This window comes from Oncorhynchus keta, chromosome 12, assembly GCF_023373465.1.
Source record: "Oncorhynchus keta strain PuntledgeMale-10-30-2019 chromosome 12, Oket_V2, whole genome shotgun sequence".
NCBI classification, from domain to species: domain Eukaryota; kingdom Metazoa; phylum Chordata; class Actinopteri; order Salmoniformes; family Salmonidae; genus Oncorhynchus; species Oncorhynchus keta.
Window position 1 is genome coordinate 2,990,599 of NC_068432.1, and position 21,073 is coordinate 3,011,671.

The window sequence follows — 21,073 nt, forward strand, 5'->3', positions numbered from 1 at the left end:
TGTGTTTACCTTGGAACCTGTCTTGGAAACATTGTAAAATGCCAAGTGGGGCTTTCTGATCTGCCTGACAAAGTCCCCTGGTCATCTGAGGGGAAGTATCCCAAAACCGATCAACAGTAAAAATAGATGTGTTCTGGAGTGACCATGCATCTGCATGGTTACTTTCTCTGTAAGTGGTTTAACAACATTGTCGGGTCCTCGGCAATAGAGCGTGTGCTTAACGATGCTAGGCCGTGCATTACTGAAACAAAGTAGTTTGTATAGCTCTAGTATACAAAGGCTCTTAAAAATGATTAGCTACTTTCAACCCACATTGCACTTCTTGGGGAACATTAACTCTTTTGTGCCAAGGGAATAGACACTGATGTTCAGATTATATGCACACTAATTTCTAAAGGGCTTCCCTATTAAATAAAGTTAATGTCTTACAATTAAAGACAAGAACAGGCTGTAGTTGGCCTTTATGGTGTGTAAGAAACTTTGTTGCTTATTGTACAAACATTCCACAGGCATTTCTTAACCTGTCCGATGACCTTCAGCTTGTATAACCTACTTATATGGGTTGGAGATGAATAACATTTAAACTCACCTTTATGTTTGAATAAATAATTTGAAATATGATAGGAGTTAGGAGTTCAAATCCAATCCATTTCTAAGCGGAATATTTCATACAAGGGCTAGTATTCGGAAAGCCCCGCCCACTCATCTGCCCATTGGTTGGGCTGGATGCAATTCTATTACCTTTCAGGCTTTTCTTTCCTGTGTGGCCAAGGTAGCCATACGGGAAGCGTATTCGCTGTGTTCTTTCTCAAAGACCATTTGTTTCATATTTTCAAACAGGTGAAAGTTTTTATTCAGTTCGAGTAAAAAATAACATTCATCTCACCTGAGCGACACAAGGATTCGCAGATACCGCCAACGTCGAGCACCCAGGTATGTTTATTATTATGAAGTTTAGCAGGTGTATCGGTATCGTACTCTCCACCAACCTGTTACAGTTTCGGTCCTCCTGGCCAGGAATAGTTTTGCTATTTAGGATACTGATTATAAAGCTGTAGGGCAGAGTGGGGTAAATTGAGCCAAAGAGTTCAATTCAGCCACCATTGTTTCTAGGAAACCAATACGCAACATTAATCATTAGACCAAATATTTAAGAAGAGGTCATCATTTCAAGAAGTCTGTGATGGAAAAAAAACTCATGGAGAAAGTGGTAAACAAGTTGGGTTCAAAAAACGAATTTTCACCAAGTCAAATGAATATATTGTGTTAGAGGTTTCATGATGCTTAATAACTAAACCGAAGTAGATCATTTTAAATGTGCAATATGCAGAAATCACACTGCCGTTTCCCGGTTGCAAAAATTTGAATAGTTCGCCTAATTTCAGTTTGTGGGAAAACAAGCATAGTGTAGAGAATTATTGTACCATTTTAAACTGCTGTGAAATATATTTTCAATAACCTATGATATTGTATTTTCAGCTGTTTGAAGCTGGTGTGCAAAACCAAAAGTAAAAGGACAAATTCAACTTAATTATGGAAAGCATAGAAATATTGCACATAGAACATATCTACCGCTTCTTAGACTTGCTTTCTTTGAAAAGGACAGATCTGTAACTAACATTTCTATGTGAATTTGGTATGGCTGCCCAAAAAATTACATATTGCAGCTATTAGATTGTTCTATAAATCGGTTGGGGTCTCTAAGCTTCATTATGAGGTCCTAAACCTAGCATAAGTGTGTTCTTATCGTCAAAATGTTTGCCCTGGGCAAGTTGAGCCAATGGCCATGGGGTAAGCCCATGGCAAGTTTAGCAAATTTAAGTGTTTTCTTCCCAGGAAAAATTCAAGGCATTATCATTGGAATATGAGTTAACAACAGGTCTTGGCCTATGTTTCAATTATTTATTTTTAAGTACAAAGTGTTTGTTAGGTGTTAAGCCTGTGTTGAATTTTGCTGAAAAGACAAAAAAGCAATTGTGATTGTGTTGAATTGTGTTTGAGAAGTAAAGATAGACATGGTTTTAAAAAGGTAGTGGTAATATTTTATTCAGTACAGAAATGTGTAGGTTAACTTACCCTGTCCCATTGACTCAACTTAACCCATAAGTTCTGCCAAGAGAATATGTTTTTTGGGACAAGCTATGTTTTAAAAAGTATAATATTTACATTAATTCATAATATTTCCAGGGATACACAACATCCTGAAATATATGTAGATATAGCATATTTGTTAGAAACAATACAATATTTCCCTTGACGGAGTGATGCTTAATGTAAAGAGACCCTATCGTCTGATAAAAATGATAAAAATTGCACTTTTATTGTATCATTGTTTTCAAAATGCTTTATTTACTGAAAATATTTCCCAAACTGTATCTACATAAGTATAATGAAGCATTTTTGTTGTTGTGATATTTATTAAATGGTAAAATTACATAACTACATAGTAATTGTAACCATCCAAGTACAATGTTTTGCTTTACACCACGCATATGTCTTAAAAGTATTTTCAGATCTGCTAATGTGTCTGCTAATGGGACTGAGATTATAGTCTAATTGATCATACTTAGGAAGTTGAGATCGATAATTGATTTAGCAAAGGATATCTCAAGAGGTGTATTTGTAAACCATCCCTAAGCAATGTATTGATCTCCTCCACTATACCATTTAATAATTCTATGTATTATTAGTGTATAATATATTTATTGTATTTTCATGAGGCTATAACTAATATAATTTAACTATAGTGTAGACTAGTTCTGTAATGATGGGCCAGTCTATCAACATATCATGTCTCAAATTGAAGGAATGCTGTTACTTTAGATCTGGTTGAATAATGCAAGGAGGGCCTTTTAGGCTAATGACTTTTGTATGTTTAATTTAAAGTGGGAACAAAAATGACACCCATTGTTCTGTGTTGTTTTGGGGGAAACCAGACACTGGGGTTTTGTCCTGATGCTGAAACTAAATCACTCATGCGTGGTGAACACTGCCTCTCTGTGTCCTGTCCGGTCTGGCACGCTCAGCACTGGTCAGGACACAACTCTGCACCCACAGGTCTGCCAGGGAATGCGTTTGCATACACACTCGCATGCAACACACACACTCGTAGGCGAAACACATGCAGCATACTTCTCGTCCCCCACGCTATCTCTGGCACTTATTTTCTGTCACATTCTCCCTCACCCTGACATTGTCCGTCTCACCAGTACATACCTACGTTATGCAGCAGCTCATCTTTCAAGTACAGTATTCTGTACTGCTGAGTATGCCTATCATCTGAAAAGGCTGATCACCCTGGGTCAGTCAGTCAGTATTATGTCACAGTTGACTACATCTCCTGGAAGTACCTGAGAATTTCCAACTTGTTATACTTCCCAGACTCAGTATGGTGTGTTTTGTATTAGGATTCATTAGGGATGTGCATCTTTCCTTTTCAAATTAAATAACATTTTCTTTGTTACATATGCCAAATAGAACATTATTGTGAAGTGCAACCAACAATGCAGTTTTAAAGTAAATAAGAAAAATGTGCTAAATAAACTAACGGGAAAGGGTTAGTTGAGGTAATTGAGGTAATATGTACATGTAGGTAGGGGGGGGGGTCCGGTTAGCCATTTGATTAACTGTTCAGCAGTCTTATGGCTTGGGGGTAGAAGCTGCTAAGGAGCCTTCTGGTGCCAGACTTGCCGCTCCTGTACCACTTGCGGCTTTACCCACTATCCTCTGTAGTGCCTTGTGGTCGAATGTCGAGCAATTGCCATACCAAACGATGATGCAACCAGTGCTCTTGATGATGCAGCAGTATACGTTTTTGAGGGCCTGATGTCCCATGCCAAATTTTTTCAGCCTCCTGAGCGGGAATAGGTGTTGTCATGCCCTCTTCACAATAGTGTTGGTGTGTTTGGACCATGATATGCCCTTTAGTGATGTGGACACCAAGGAACCTGGAAGCTCTCAACCCGCTCTCAAGACGATTCGATACGTACCTAGATACATGGGCTCCCTCTAAAGTTTGTTGCAAAAACACATTCATTTTCCATTCTAAATTCAAATCTGCTCCTGATGGAGCTCATGAGCTGGGTCTGTCCGAGCTGACTTCTCTCTCTGTGTGATTGTGTGTGTGAGTGATGTACATGTCAGTGATGTATGTAGGCACCTGCGCTGAGCCATAAGGGAAACTGGGCATCCCCCACTCTCAGCTAAGGGGCCAATGTTTGCCTTTTGTCCACCCACCTTTGATCTGAATTCACTATCATAGTGTTTGAGCTATTCATGTATCAATATATATATTTTTTTTTAATTAGCTATGACATGGCCAATGAATATATAGCACAACTTTGTATTTCACCCCATCTCAAAATCAAATGGTTTAGACCGTTTGTACATTTTTACAGAACTTTTCTATCCTTTTTATGAAATTGTAAACTTACCCTGTATATCTAAAAATGACCATCTACACTGATTGTTTAAAGCAAAACTACCAATACTATTGCTTATGGTGAACCTGAATATTCAAAATAAAATCGAATGTAACCTAAGCCCTGATCAGCAGATAGGATATAGCAAGATGTTTCGTTTCTCAGGCGGTAGCTTAGGCTACTTTATTCCGGTAAAACACCATTTTCAACAGCACATTTGATAACAATAACCTAGCGAATTACATTGGTTGGCACTTACCTAATAAAGCCCAACATTACGCAAGCCATTTTACAAACATTTGACTGCTGAAGGTGACATGCGGCCTAACTCTCATTGGTCAGCACGCAAAGCAGGGCACAGTGCACAGTTTGAGTAGGCTACTGATATTGCCTGGGTTGTTCGGCATGCAAAATTACTTGTTGATCAAAGACTCAACATAGTTACATGCTTAGTTCAACACTGAAGGAGAAGACGCATCGGTTATCACACAAGATTAGGTATTTTCTGAAAGTAGAAAGAAAGTAGGCTAATATAAAGATGCCTGCTACTTTTGGATCGGTTTGGGGTCCCACAGACCGATGAGCTCACATCTTACGGGCTGACTACACCACCCGCGTCGCATGTGCTAGCGCTGCAAAATAAAATTAGAAATCTGTTATTCAATTATTGAACCCACACTGCTCACACGCGCCAACAAGCGTCTGCGTTACCAAGGTCTAAAATAGAAATCAGTTATATTTCTGACCAGATCGTGCTGCAAGTCCTGCCTCTCCCATCTCCTCATTGGTTTATAGAAGCAGGAACCCCTTTGGTTATATCCACATGGGGGACTGAAAGACGAGGTCAGTTGCGGTCATGCACCTAATTTATTATAGTTGCCTATTGCAATATAAACTCCAGAGAAGAAAAGGCCTGGAATGAAGAGAGATGACTAGAACGATTCGGTTGACTGTTTTATGTGTGGATTAATTTTTATTTTTATTTTTTATTTCACCTTTATTTAACCAGGTAGGCTAGTTGAGAACAAGTTCTCATTTGCAACTGCGACCTGGCCAAGATAAAGCATAGCAGTGTGAACAGACTTGACGGAGTAGAGGACCTTGTGCATTTCAGGTAAAATAACAACTCAATGTTTATATCCCAGGACAAATTAGCTAGCAAGTCCAAGCAAACTAGCTACATCTCCATAAATGTTTAATGCTTTTTGACCTGTCCCCAAATTAATATAATTGGTTCAGAGTTTGTTTTGATATTATAACCTGCGTGTCGTGATCGCGTTTGCTGTGGGGGGACAAAATAAATGTATGCACGATGGTGCATGCGCGCAGCCGGTTTGGGTTCCGTTTTAGAGCGTTTTCACATCTTAGAGCGTTTTTTGAGCTCTAATTCAATTCAGAGGTAGACTATTTGTTACATAGTTTTTTTCATATTGCCAAATGCCAAATGAACTAAAATTCATAACGAAAACCAAGTCCATGCAAGTCATTTGTTTATTGTCCAAAAATGCTCCATTAAATCTATTTATGATTATCATGCAGCACCACTTGTGTGCAATGGCAAGTTTAGCATGTAAATCTTGGAGAGGCTAAAAAAATTAAGTGGGAAGCATGCCAGCAAAGACACTACACAACACTAACAATACATTAATTACACTATAACGGTGACGAATGGTGCCCACAAACTGTTAGGGCCTACACAAAGCTGTCCCAACAGCAGTCCCAACACCTTACCACTGCTATACCTGGCTATCAGCAGAGCCTTGTCTGGCAGCGAAACAGTTCATTCAGCCTCATTTACTGTCTTTAAAAAAACATGGCAATTGAGATGTACAAACTATGGCATAAGGGGACGACAAGCGGATAAGATTTCAATTAAGATAATTAGTGGGGCCTCCCGGGTGGCGCAGTGGTTAAGGGCGCTGTACTGCAGCGCCAGCTGTGCCACCAGAGACTCTGGGTTCGCGCCCAGGCTTTGTTGTAACCGGCCGCGACCAGGAGGTCCGTGGGGCGACGCACAATTTTGCCTAGCGTCGTGCGGGTTAGGAAGGGTTTGGCCGGTAGGGATATCCTTGTCTCATCGCGCACCAGAGACTCCTGTGGCGGGCCAAGCGCAGTGCGCGCTATCCAAGGTTGCCAGGTGCACGGTGTTTCCTCCGACACATTGGTGCGGCTGGCTTCCGGGTTGGATGCGCGCTCTGTTAAGAAGCAGTGCCGCTTGGTTGGGTTGTGTATCGGAGGACATATGACTTTCAACCTTCAACAAGATAGTAGCTACTAACAATTGGATACCACGAAAAAGGGGTACAATTTAAAAAAGAGAGAATTAATGAGCAAGCTAGGACAGATGTAGTTAATATAACTATTTGTTTAGCACTTTTGAAATGTACAGTGACGGAATTCAGAACATGGGCCGTTCTTAGTGTTCTACCTCTATAACCAACTCAGAACCATAGGCTAAATAAAGGGGGCATATATCAGACAATGAAAGCTCTTGCAATATTCAATGATTACATTTATCTAAAACAGGTTATAGGCGACATGTGCACCACCAAGTCAGAACAGTAGGTGAAATTAAGAGGGGTAAATAGACCAAATTATTAGCGTGAGGCATATGGGCTACTAACATCTTATTACACAACATGCACATATGTATATTGTAGCTAAGAAAGTTATACTATCTCCCTGGCATATTACATAGTTTATGCGGCAGCATATATAACATTTTTGGACATTTGTTGTGCTGTGCTCACTTGAACAGGTGGTCCTTCGTGGGCAAATTTTTGTCATCAAAGTCTGGCATTCTCTGGATTGATGGTGCTTTCAAAACAATTGGGACTTCGGAAAAAAACATGGTCGAACCATGATGATGTGGTGGTGCCGGATTTACTATTCCGATTTGGATTATCATTCTAAGCATATTTTCCCAGTCAGAGATTGTTTATTCATGAATTCCCAGTTAACTTGACTTCAGTGAGTTCAAGACTTCTCACTTCCGAGTTAAGTTGTTTTGAGCGTTGCACAAATCATGCTTATTTGACAGCATGGCCAATGTTGAATTTTTATCATTTTAAACTTGTAAAATAGCTCCTTAATCTGAGATTTGGGACCACACAGGCACTCCACTGAATAGCAAGCCAGTGATTACTTTTCAATGCTTCCAGTTAGCCACTGTCACTGATTCCTTCCAAACCGTTCCTTGTGGAATTTTCAATTTCCAAATGATTGTGTAATGTTTTTGGCCGATGAGCACCGATATTTTTTACCTATAATATATCATAATTATTTATCTTCAAATAACAAAGATTAAAAACAATTGGCCAATAGATTTTCAACTTGATTCATGATGATGACTCCTAGCAAAGATTTTGCAAAATATGTTGACATCAGTTCAATGAAAGCTACTGCACATATAACGTGATTTCACTATTTTATCTGTGGCCAATGACCTTAAGCCTTCATGGATGGGCCCTTCTAATGTAACTCTATGGCAGCACCGAAGGGGCTTGCATTTTCTAGCTCTACCCTTGGCGATGACGTAGTGTCCCTATGAGTGACAGAACATTGAGCCAATCACGGCGCAATGCTCCATATTGTCTGCTGGCTTGCCCCATCACCACAGAAAGCACTGAGATAGGCTGAAACACCTGCGTTTTGGTGCTGCCTTACTCAAGAAAACAAAAAAGAGACCATGTTTGTATGCAGCTTTATTAACTCGTGTATATATATTTTTTCTTCATAGTTTGCAAACTGATATGTGACAGGTGTTAATGCATAAATAACATGCAAAACAGGCAAGCCCATAAGTGTTTTGATTTATTATTTTGTGTGTCCCAATCTTCATATTACTTTCACTTTGGTCTTCGAACAACATACTGGAGGAAATAGTTGCTCTAACTGCTTTGTGAATAGGTAATGTCCCCAATCCCCTAATCTGCATCGGATGTGCTCATAAATATGCTGCTACTCACAGAATGTTTCAGACATATCAAGTTATGATGTTTTGTGCATTTCATCAAATGTGTGACTCTCCTGTGTTTGGTCCAGACTGTCTTCTTACCTGCAGCGAACCGCACCACGGTACAAATTGAATCGGGCCGAAACCACCCTTTCTGAGCAAACCACAGTGTGTTGTTTAGTGTGGATAGTGTTCACACCAGTCCAAGCGAACCGAACTAAGGGAGTAAACGCACCAGAGTTTGGAAAAACCACACCAAACCAATTTGGTGTGAAAACCCCCCTAAACCCTCCTACTGCTGCCAAATCCACTACACGATTTGATGCCAAACCAGTAAGTCATGGCAAATGCCACGGCAAATGCCACAACAAAAGTCACTAAACCAACATAATTAGATGCACAAACACTGAGAGTCGCCTGGAGTACTTTTCCACTGTTGAACAGGGACCAGCCTCCATGTCAAATAGATCAGCTATTGTTCTGCAGGCCATAACAGCAGAGGCACGATTCATTTCAGTGCAGCAAGAGTTCGTATTTCATCATCCGGCATCAGTTTACCTAAAACACCCATGGCTCTACTCAAATTTTATAACCTTCCCTAACCCTTCCCATTGTCCCTCTGTGAAAGAGTTAATGAAGTCACCGACACACATCTGTCACCGCTATCCTCTCAAATTAACTCATGACAGGGTGCAGTGTGCAATCAGAATGACAGGAAAACAGAAAATAAACAGATACATTAACAGTGGGTATGTCTGGACACTGTAATTTGATTATCCAGGCTGTGGTGCATGTTTGAGTTACAGTGCGAGAGAGCAAAGATCAGCTATTGGCAATAGAGAGGAATGTAGATGGCTGCATGTCTGTTAATCCTGCCCCATGTATAATGGACCGGGGTCCAGGGCTTTTATGACACGGTTGACACAATGTTGATGTACTCATGGTATCACCTGACTGACATAAGGAGGAAAACAGAAGATAAGACAGTTTCAATAGTCCATTGGCAGAATTGTTTATGACAGTTGTTAAGAGTGCTCCACTAGCACTCTAGAATTGGAAGTGGGATTTGTACTCATTTACATTTTAGTCATTTAGCAGACACTGTTATCAATACCTCCATGTCTCATTCGCAGTCAGTCGATTAGTGATGAACTCCTAAAATGATAGGTGAATAAATGTATTTGTAACTGATATCCAGAGTGGTCTTGTGTGTGTGGAGGCTTGATATCCAGAATCCTCTCAATTTCATGACCCATCACTGCAGGAATATGACAGACCCTAACAGTAGCTCCTGCTGATTGGCTTTGACAAGGTGCAGCATGGGGGATCCCTCCAGAGTGCCGTGTTGAGTGTATCTCCCTGAGAGAGATTGGGACTGACAGAGGCCCGCTGGGGGAGACCAGAATGTCTGACATTCCATACACACTTGGCTGTGCGCACTACTCCAGGGAGACAGGAGAAAGTACCACCACCTACAGTTCTCAGGCAGCACTGTGCTGCTCAAAAGGGTCAGTGTCTCATAGAAGAACCCCCCCCCCCTTTCTCTTCTCTCCTTTCCCCACCTTTAAGTTCCTCTTTGCAGTTTCAGTAGAGCCCAGGCCCTCATCCGGAGGAAAGCCATTGTATCTAAACTTGGCAATCAGTCAGTGGCTGTGAGTTATTGTCTGATCCCTTTTGTGAGATAAATAAAAAGGGTTCTTGTGGAATAGATCTAGAAATGAGAAAACAAAGTCATCAGTGGTCAATACGAGGCCTGGGGTGATGGACATGGGTCTATTTAGCGTATTGTGTACCCAAAGGAACCTCCATGTGATCTGCATGGTCAAGCTTCTTGTGTCCACGTGTGTCCACAGCTATGCAGCCCTCCTAGGACCTTGCTAATGGAGCCTGTAAAGCCTTCAACTGCCTCACGAACAGGTTCTACTCTTTGCCCACAACTAAACCAACTGAAATGGTCTGGACTTTGTTGATATTTTTTAAAATTACAAAGCCCATGTCTCAGCCATTGTAATGTATTGAGAGGGCCGTGGGGTGTGAGCCAGTGTACTTCCCTACATGCTGGCAGTGAGGCCGCCAGGGAGAAGGTAAGTTTTCATAGGCTGTGATGAAAAGGCGTCCCTGTGAAGGCCTGTCACCAGGACTGAGGCTGAAATAATATGGTTGTCATATTAGCTCATATAAGAGGCCTATTCTCTCTCCCCCTATTTTCTTTTTTGAAACTCATCAAATTCTTCTCATCTGTTTTTCTCGCCTCTTGCGCTTTCTTTCATTCATTCCAGGATACAAAGTTCAGGCAGTGTTGCACTGTGGCAATGCTACAGGGTGAAGTTTAATCTCTGTGTGTTTTGTTTCCTAGCTTTCTCCCTCTAATTGGCTCCGCTCTGTATGAAGGAAATTGCTCTAATAGTTGGCCTTTGTGATCAGCCAAAATTAGCTACGCAAGGAGACTGCACACAATGGAGATTACAAATCACTTGACTCCTCAGAATGGTTATTACGTTTATGTATTTTTTAAAGCAGCCATTGTGTGGCTTGCAAGAGTTTAATTTAATCATGTGATGGTTTTACAATGGGAATCAATTGAGAATTTAGGACTATGGTTGGAGGTGGAACTATAATTAAAGGGACAGCGTTTACATTCTTTCAGGCCTCTGATTGCTTTATCGCAATGGAATAAGTACTGTTGAAACAGCAGCCAACTGAGAGCCTAAGAATCCCTGTTTATAGGCCTGGTCACAGCCCCGTGACGAGTCGCTGACATTAGCAGGAATTCTGCTTCTCATCAGGAAGCAGACTGACAATGTAAAAACAGCCTATCAATATGTTTAGCAGTAGGGTTCATTGAAGTCGACCCCATTTTGTCATCCGTTAGTGATCCGTTATCAGAGGAGTTTCAGCCATAATTGGGTCAGGGGAAGTACTTTTGAACAGTCTTTTTTTTCCTGGTTGCTGCCATGTTTTGCAATTCAAATCTGATGCAACGCTAGGCAAATTATGCTGACCTGCCGCTGTGAACAGGCCAGTGTGACAGGTTGCCTTATTGTGCATTCATGTTCAAAAGCGTTATTCATTCATACATGTAAAGGAGAGATTCCGTATCCTCTGGCCCAGTTAAGCAACATATCGGTAATGTCCCATTTTTATCTTGACTCATTTTTCTGTTTTGACTGGACATTACTTCAGCAGCATGTATCCATGCATGTCCCTCTGTATTTTTTTTCCATTGACTTTGAACATGCTACCTAAGCATTGTCCCACACCACACACATAGTACATGAGGTAACGTGTTTAGTTGCTCAGATAAGTAGGGAACGCAGTCAGCAGATGTTGATGATAATTTAAAAATAATTCATAGCCCTCTGTCGGGAACTATGGACTAGAGGTCGACCGATTTTAATTAGGGCCGATTTTTAAGTTTTCATAACAATCGGAAATCTGTATTTTTGTGCGCCGATTTTGATTTAACTAGGCAAGTCAGTTAAGAACACATTCTTATTTTCAATGACGGCCTAGGAACGGTGGGTTAACTGCCTCGTTCAGGGGCAGAACGATAGATTTTCACCTTGTCAGCTCGGGGGATCCAATCCTGCAGCCTTACAGTTAACTAGTCCAACGCTATAACCACCTGCCTCTCGTTGCACTCCACAAGGAGACTGCCTGTTACGCGAATGCAGTAGAAGCCAAGGTAAGTTGCAAGCTAGCATTAAACGTATCTTATAAAAAACAATCAATCAATCATAATCACTAGTTATAACTACACATGGTTGATGATATTACTAGTTTATCTAGCATGTCCTGCGTTGCATATAATTGATGCAACGCTGGGGGATGATTTAACAAAAGCGCATTTGCGAAAAAAAGCACAATCGTTTGACGACTGTACCTAACCATAAACACCAATGCCTTTCTTGAAATCAATACACAGAGGTATATATTTTTAAACCTGCATATTTAGCTAAAATAAATCCAGGTTAGCAGGCAATATTAACCAGGTGAAATTGTGTCACTTCTCTTGCGTTCATTGCACACAGATTCAGGGTATATGCAACATTTTGGGCAGCCTGGCTCATTGGGAACTAATTTGCCAGAATTTTACGTAATTATGACATAACATTGAAGGTTGTGCAATGTAACGAGTATTTAGACTTAGGGATGCCACCCACTAGATAAAATACGGTTCCGTATTTCACTGAACTAATAAACGTTTTGTTTTCGAAATGATAGTTTCCGGATTCTACCATATTAATGACCAAAGGCTTATATTTCTGTGTGTTATGTTATAATTAAGTCTATGATTTCATAGAGCAGTCTGACTGAGCGATGGTAGGCAGCAGCAGGCTCTTCAGCATTCATTCAAACAGCACTTTTGGGCGTTTTGCCAGCAGCTCTTCTCAAGCACAGCGCTGTTTATGACTTCAAGCCTATCAGCCATTAGGCTGGTGTAACCGATGTGAAATGGCTAGCTAGTTAGCTGGGAGTGCGCTAATAGCGTTTCAAACGTCACTCGCTCTGAGACTTGGAGTAGTTATTCCCCTTGCTCTGCAAGGGTTTTGTGGAGCGATGGGTAATGCTGCTTCGAGTGTGGCTGTTGTCGATGTGTTCCTGGTTCGAAACCCAGGTAGGGGCAAGGAGAGGGACAAATGTATATGAAATACAAATGGTATAGAGAAATAGTCCTATAAATACTATGTTAACTACAACCTAAAACATCTTACCTTGGAATATTGAAGTCTCATGTTAAAAGGAACCACCAACTCATATGTTATCATGTTCTGAGCAAGGAACTCAAACGTTAGCTTTTTTAAACATTTTTTTACATGACACATATAAACACTTATTTTTTTGCATTATTTAAACCACATTGAACATGTTTCATTATTTACTTGAGTCTAAATACATTTTTATTGATGTATTATATTAAGTTAAAATAAGTGTTCATTCAGTATTGTTGTAATTGTCATTATTACCAAAAACCTTTTTAAAAATTGGCCGATTTAATCGGTATTGGCTTTTTATGGTCCTCCAATAATCAGTATCGGTATCGGCGTTGAAAAAATCCTAATCGGTCGACCTCTACTATGGACTGTAAGAAAATGCATTGTGTTGTACAGTATCATATTTGGAGTAGTTTCCTAGGGATTTCTCTCTAAATCTGTAAGAAAAGCCATGCATTTTGGTCAGGTGTGTTTTGATCGTTTGAGCCAATTTTGCCCCATTTTGTGACAACTAACTCAGCCTGAAAATCAGAATGGGACAGAGTAGTTCACTTGTTTCATTTGGTGGTGCTCATAAAATTGATCAGAACTTCAGAATTAGGGGAGCCCACTCGAAATGTGATGTATAGTATATTGTTCCAAACAATATGTCTTAAAAATGTACAAAATAAAAACGGCTACTTTTAAGATGTTAATATGTTTTATGTTGAATAAATTAGGATTGTTCACATATTTGACATTTATATCTAAAAGCATAATTGAATCCTACAGACGAAGAACTATATATGTGACATTAAAAAAAAAGAGAGACATGAAAAATCATTATTGGACACCGTTTTTCGACAGTGAACCGGTTTCACAAGCTTTCCACGCGCTAAATAACAATCATTTTAAATTTAAAGATAGGGGTCTCGTAGAATAACCGTTTATGTGCACCACTCAGAATGGACGGACAAGCGCACAACTTTTCTGTTGCTGATGAAAATTGCTGAAATGTGGGAAAGAAACGTAAAACAAAACTAAAAGAATGGAAAGACAGGCAAAGGAAGATCTTACGGGATGTGGGAAAACCCTATACAAATCGTAAGGGTCAAGAAAGAACTGGGAAAAGCTGTCCAAAAGAGGTATGTGGAAGAACCTATCTAGCTAGCTATGGAGTACAGTAACTAACGTATGTTCTGGGTTGTCTAATTTGTAACTATAGAGAAAACATATTAGCTAAAGTTCGTTGGCTACTAACTTATACATTATCGTTACGAATGTTACTGCTAGAGTATAGAAGAAACATAGCTAGCTACTTTTTTTCCATCCACCGGATGATTCGACATGCTACACCTGCATACATGTGTGTTTGGCATGAGGGGATTGCACACCGAGGGTCCATTGAGGTGGCAAGCTGCATATTGAAGTGGGTGAAGACAAAATTCACGCCACTCACCAAACCAGCAAGTTGATCATCTTCAGTGACAGATGCTGTGGGCAGAATAACAACTGACGGATGCTCAATCTGATGTCGATGCTCGTCTCTATGGGTTACTTTACCCAAGTTGAGCAGAAGTTCATGGTCTCTGGTCATTCTTTTCTTCCTTGTGATCGATCTTTTGCCACCATGGAGAAGAGGCGCAAGGTGTCAGTCCTTCATACACCTGATGATGTTTCAAAGATACTTGAAGCACAACCAGCAAAACCATTCAAGGTGATGAGGATGCAATGTGAAGACTTCAGGCACCTCCCAGATTCAGTCCTCAAGTGACCAGCTGGACTACAGACCACCTCAGTGAGATGGTAAAAAGTCACAGGTATTGCGCAGAGAATAGTTTACTAACATCCCATCAACATGCAACATGTTGTTCTAACAATAAAATATCCTAATGCTTGACTGTGAAAGTTGTTATTGATGTCAGGAACTTAAAATGTTTCAGTTCTAATTTCAGTTGAGGATCCTTGGAATCTGTATGCCAGACAGAGCCACAGTCTATTTGAGGGATGGAAATCGTGGCTGATCTCCTAAACCAAAACAAGGAGCTACACCTCAACCTCCCTATTTTGCAAGCCACTACCCTAGAGCACATGAGAGTCCCCTGCCCATCAAAAAAAAACAAGTACCAAGATCTGATGACCTGCTCAACTTCTTGCCAGCTACTGCACACTCTTTTTATAAATCACTGCAGAGTGAATCATTTGTTATTAAACCAAGCTACATAATTAACCGTTTTTTTTCTGTGAGTTTATGATCTCCTGAACCTGGCATAGTATGTTGAATCTGAATACATTTCAGAAGACATGTCACCCCTATTGTAGGAAATTAAATGTATAGTAGGTGTCTATGTGAATCAATTTGAGTATGATTTGAACCAGCACAATATATTGAATTAATTAAATTTTAAGATGTTCCTTGTGTGGAAAATGTTATGTACAATGTGTTCTGTTGGTAATTATTTTGTGTGTGTGATCATTTGGACCTTTTTTAATCTGAGTGAATTAAAAACAAATAAGTCGTCACATACAGTATGTGAGTCTTCATTTGATCTTTATTCCCTTCTGTTATTCATTACAATATACGGTACGTCTCTCTGTCACCACATTTAGCATGAACTCTAAGCAGTTAATACTTATTTACTGCTGTCACCTCAGTGCAGAAGGACATTTCTTGCCTTTAGCATGGGTTTAACGCACGTTATTTACATGAAGGGCATCTGTACTTGAAAGTACTTTAAACATCATATCAGGTGTTTAAAAAGGACATCTTTACAAGAATCATGCAAAATGTCACATATACTGTTCTTCCACATTCTAAAAATTAAAACGGACATAAAAAAAAGTATTTTTTGAAGTAACAAATAAATATCATTTGTTGTTGGAAGATATGGGTATGGTGAATTATTTGTCAACCATAAAACACCTAATGTACACACAATTAATAGTATAAAAATAACTGATTATCTTAAAATGGAAAAAGTGTCACATATATGGTTCTTCATCTGTAGGATTCAATTGAAAAATACTTAATCAAAGCTGGCATATTTATGACATTTTGGGCCTTACCCAGGCCTCTTTTAAGACTCCATAATGTTTCATCCTGTAGGTGCTACAAAGCAACAAAAAAATGTCATATGAAGCTTTATCAAAATGATATCAAATTTCCAGAGTGGGGTCAATGCTATTTTTAGAGATATTGCCCATTTGATACAGAGAAATTGGCATGTTAGGCAATGTAACCAATCACAGCCCTCCTTTTACATATGACAACACTTTTTTCTTTGTAGCACCTACAGATAACACACTAGCAGGCCTGGGTAAGGCCAAAATATCATAAATATGCCAAATGTAATTATTATAAATTATTTCTCATTTATGCTTTTAGATACAAATATATGTCAACAATCCTTCCTTCAAAGGACTTCCATTTTGTGATAATCCCCCAAATCATGGTCTTTTTTTGCCTGGGTTTCGTGAGGTAACACTCCATAGGGGCTATTGGGAATGGCACTATTTTGGATCCAATCTCAGATATTTTTTAAGCCTCTCGGTAATCTGATGGCGTCAGTGGCAGTCGTTCATTTGTCACTTCTTCCCTTGCATAGTTTTATTTCAGTGAATCTGGCCTTAGCCCTCAGGTCTGTCCGTACCTGTTCTCCTGTCTAAAAGGCAGAGAGGGGAATGTTTGGAACCCAAGCCAGTATTTGTATTCCCATCTACTAGTGGAGATAAGATGCCAGATAGAGATGTTACGTAATACAACCTGTGCCAGTAGAGCCTATTTGCTTTACCTGAGTCAACCTTATCAAGCACATTCCTTTCCTTCTGTACAGTAATTGCCACTGTGCCAGTGCTCCTGAGTAAAGTGTCTGTGATAAGGCTTGGGTGAGAGTGCCATGTTGGCATAAATGCAGTAATGCACATTACATTGCCACGCTAACGAAAAGCACCATGCCTGACAACCACCATACTGGAGGTTTGGGTTTCCATTGTCCACTGGGATTCAGTGACTAAGGAGGACACAGTTGAGTGGAAATCCTCTAATCTCCCTTGAGGACCCCCATACACAATGTTGTACACAATGGTAACCGTTGTTATTCCATCCTTCAAAAATACATTTTTTTCCCCATGTTTTACATAACTTTCCTTTACTACCTCCCGAGAGAGAGAAGGAGAGATTGTTATCCTGAGCCTAAGAATAGACATACAGAGATAAGTGTGTGGTAAAATGGCTGAATACAGGTTATTGGAGGGAGCTAGACATCTGACTGTGATCCTCCAGGCACTGCACCAAGGTGTGAACAGCCTGGTAATAAGGGCACTTAGTCTCCCACCTCTGATGACAAAAGAAAATGTCAAAGCCCAAACGTGGTGTAGGCCTGCTATTGTGAAACTAATTACGCCGAATGTGCTAGTTTTGATAAGGCTACAGAGAGTGCTCCTACTTTACTTTTGGTACTTTATTTCTATATAACAAAGGGAGGACGGTTATAACCAAAAATAAATTGGTCTTAAATCTTGGCTCACTTATCATTGATTGCTGTCTGTCTAGAACTGGTGTGTAACGTAATACATATCAAGAACAGAAAGGCCCTCACACTGTGTATTCTCCCAATTACCACCTTTATTGACAACGTTTCGATCTTCATCAGATCAAACTGTTATTTTCCAGTATACTTAATTAGCCCATGCAACACGTACATTTTAAGGAGGTGCGTGCTGTAATCATGAGAATTAGGCCTATTGATAAGGGCTTTTGTCAATCCCATGACTATATGTGGTGTTAATATATACTGGAAAAAATTAAAAACGCAACATGTAAAGTGTTGGTCCCATGTTTCATGAGCTGAATTAAAAGATCCCAGAAATGTTCCATATGCACAAAAACCTTATTTCTCTGAAATTTTGTGCACAAATTAGTTTACATCCCTGTTCATGAGCATTTCTCCTTTGCCAAGGTAATCCTGACAGGTGTGGCATATCAAAAAGATGATTAAACAGCATGATCATTACACAGGTGCACCTTGTGCTGGGTGCAGTAAAAGGCAACTCTAAAATGTGCAGTTTTGTCACACAACACAATGCCACAGATGTCTCAAGTTTTGAGGGAGCGTGCTGCAATTGGCATGCTGACCCATGGCTGCACCCCTGTCCAGTCATGTGAAATCCATAGATTAGGGCGTAATTAATTTATTTATATTGACTGATTTCCTTATTGAACTGTAACTTATTGAACTGTATTGAACTGTAACGTATTGAAATGTAACGTAAAATATTTGAAGTTGTTGCGTTTAGAATTTTGTTCGAATTTTGTTCGGTATACATGCGTTCCAAGTCCTGCAATAGCATTATTAATTTGCTCTCCTACTTTTACTTAAGCTCAAGACATTGCATATTTCAACTGAAAAAACATTGTTTCTAATGGGCAATAAGAATACCGTTTTATGGGGAAAATATTGTACATTGTGAGCTAGTTACAGATAGCTCACCTAATGTGTGATAGTATTATGAGCGCTGACGGGGGCCTCTGTCTTGTTTTTGTGTTTTGGCGTAACATATGTTCTATCTAGGCGTAGCCTATTCACTGACTACCCAGAAAGACCCTGTAATAAATTATCTGGGAAGTCAGGCACACTGCTGCAGGCACAATGGCAGGGTCTGGGGCCATCAGGGGGACATTTGTGTCTCCATGGCCAGGCCAAACAGATTACACTGACTTATGTAACTGCTCAGAGACCACTATAGAGCGGGGACTCTCCTAGTTTCTGAATTGGACTGATTCTGCTGCCTGGTCTCAGATCTGTAGATGCTTTAGCCAATTCATATAGGATATGGCACAACAACAAAAAATGTATAGGAGGGGTTTGGGGAAGGACGGGACTGCTGTGAGGTGTTTTGAAAAAGACAAGCCAGAAGAGCAACTTTCCTAGACCTACATCAGCCTCCTTTCAGGAAGTGGGTCAATTGATTGCTGTTTGTCTTCCACATCCTGCCATACTTTCTCTCCTTCCACACCTTCCATTGCCCTTTTCTTTCACTGCTGTATCACCATAGTTCTTGAATAAGGTGATGCTCAATGTGGATGCTGTCATTGTCTTATCCTCTGTGGAACTGTGAATGATCTGACCTTGTAGCCCAGGGTTTTCTACGTTTTCCGCGAGACGCCATTCCCCCAAGATGGACCAATTCTGTGTTGCTGTCTGACACGAAGTCTATGGGGATAGCTGAAAATGGCTAGATAAACACACTAAATTGGCCCTTCCCCGCAGCTTCACATTGTTTGCCCTGAGTACCAGCAATACCTAGGTTTACCCCCTTGGTAGTGTCTTATTGCTATTTGTCTGCCTCAGGATGCTCTTAATACAAAAGTAATTGTCTTTTTCTGCGCCCACTTGAAGGTAATAAGATGTCATAAGTAATAACCCTGCTCTTTTTTCATCCATACGCTCTGGGAGATGATGCTTTACTGGTTAATGTTTGACCAGCTTCAGCTTTGGGAAGATTCAGAATGCTTAACTATGGTATTTTTATGGAGCAGAATGTTTGAACTTGCTCTCCTTGTGCTAAAAAGGTTAAATATCAACCGGTACTGGTTACTCATACCAGTGTGTGCAGAAACCGTCCAACAATGTCAAGCTGATGTCCCTTTCATGCTCGGTGGGCACATTGCAATATTAATCTGTGAAAATGTGGTGCTCGGGTTAGCCTGTCACTGTCACCCAGGGTCTGAGATGTTAAGTGGACTGCCTAGTGCATTTCGCACTGTATATTTAGTTTTGGAGAAAAGATTTGCCTTCTGTAAGTTTAAGAAACATTGCCTTGAGCCTTGTAATTCCATTACCAAAAAACACTTATCTTAAACATGTTCTCCTTCATGAGGGAGTTTAATGAAAATCCACAGAAGTAACAAGTAAAGATAGACCTTCCAATTAGTGTTTTTACTGATATCAATTTTTGTTTATAAAGTATTAAGTGCTTAAAACTCATATTTCTGTTGCCAAATCAACAACAGAATTACCAAGAAATCTGTAATGGAATTACTGCAATTTAATTTGCTGCAGTGGTACAAATAAGGGCTGGCACAATTACTATGTAACCAAGGGTTTTGGATGAAGACCATCATGAAAGTAAAATGGAATGCAAAAAAAAACCTATGTTTTTTTGGTGTGTGGAACAAACCGCTGACTGAAGACGGGACTGACAGGGATTTTGTGCGTTTGGGTCCGTTTTGGCAGTAACATGGACTCTTAATGCCGTGATGAAACTTTGTTACTCCCACAGAGTTTGTTCCATTTCTATGGTTGCTCCTTGCTGAAAGGTCATGGCGAGAAGGGATAAGCAGATTTAGTTGTTGTTGCATTTTCGCTAACCCTAACCCTTTTCTTAATCTTCATCTAATTATCCTAGCCTGCTCCATTAATTCTCCTAACCTTCTGCGTAAATTCTCCTAACATGCTTCAAAAAGTCAGATCTGACAAAAACTGCATCCCATCTAGTCAAAACCTTGATGAAATAAGCAAATTCGTCTTTGGTTGCCTAGGCAATGGCCCCCACAATGTAGCAGCAGCACACAGGTTGCAGTCCAAACAAATCACAGCATATTATTTTAACACACATTTTACTTCCTGCTTTGCTCCTGTGAGTACACTCGCAATGGCTGCCATGCCTGTCCACCCATTATGCCATCGTTGACTTGAATGGGGATGTCCGTTCTATTAATTATGTTTCAATTCCAGCACATGCAGTCAGGAGCGGAGGAGAAGAGATAATGTGCATTAAAACATTTATAATAATTAAGAGTCACAGTTGTTTTTGGGGCCGGTCCGAACTGGCCTGCATTTAAACATCTACAGACGTAGCTGTTCGATCTGGCGCGGATTTGGACGTGATTTGGCCCAAACACAGACATCCATGATGGTGACCGGACTAAATCTAAACCAATCATAGGCATCTATGTTTCACAAGTTTGGACAGCACAGTACAGTACAGTGAAGCACACTAGA

The 21,073-nt window shown here is 40.1% G+C and overlaps 1 protein-coding gene across 2 annotated transcripts in view; it reads left to right on the plus strand.

Annotated features, from left to right (window-relative positions):
• The first annotated feature begins 745 nt into the window (after positions 1-745).
• LOC118390873 (protein Shroom3) overlaps positions 746-21,073 on the plus strand; it is a 50,141-nt gene continuing 29,813 nt past the window's right edge. For both annotated transcript variants that reach the window (XM_035781582.2, XM_035781584.2), the window contains exon 1: positions 746-933. The gene's annotated coding sequence lies outside the window, so the exon portion shown is untranslated. The remainder of the gene's footprint in view (positions 934-21,073) is intronic.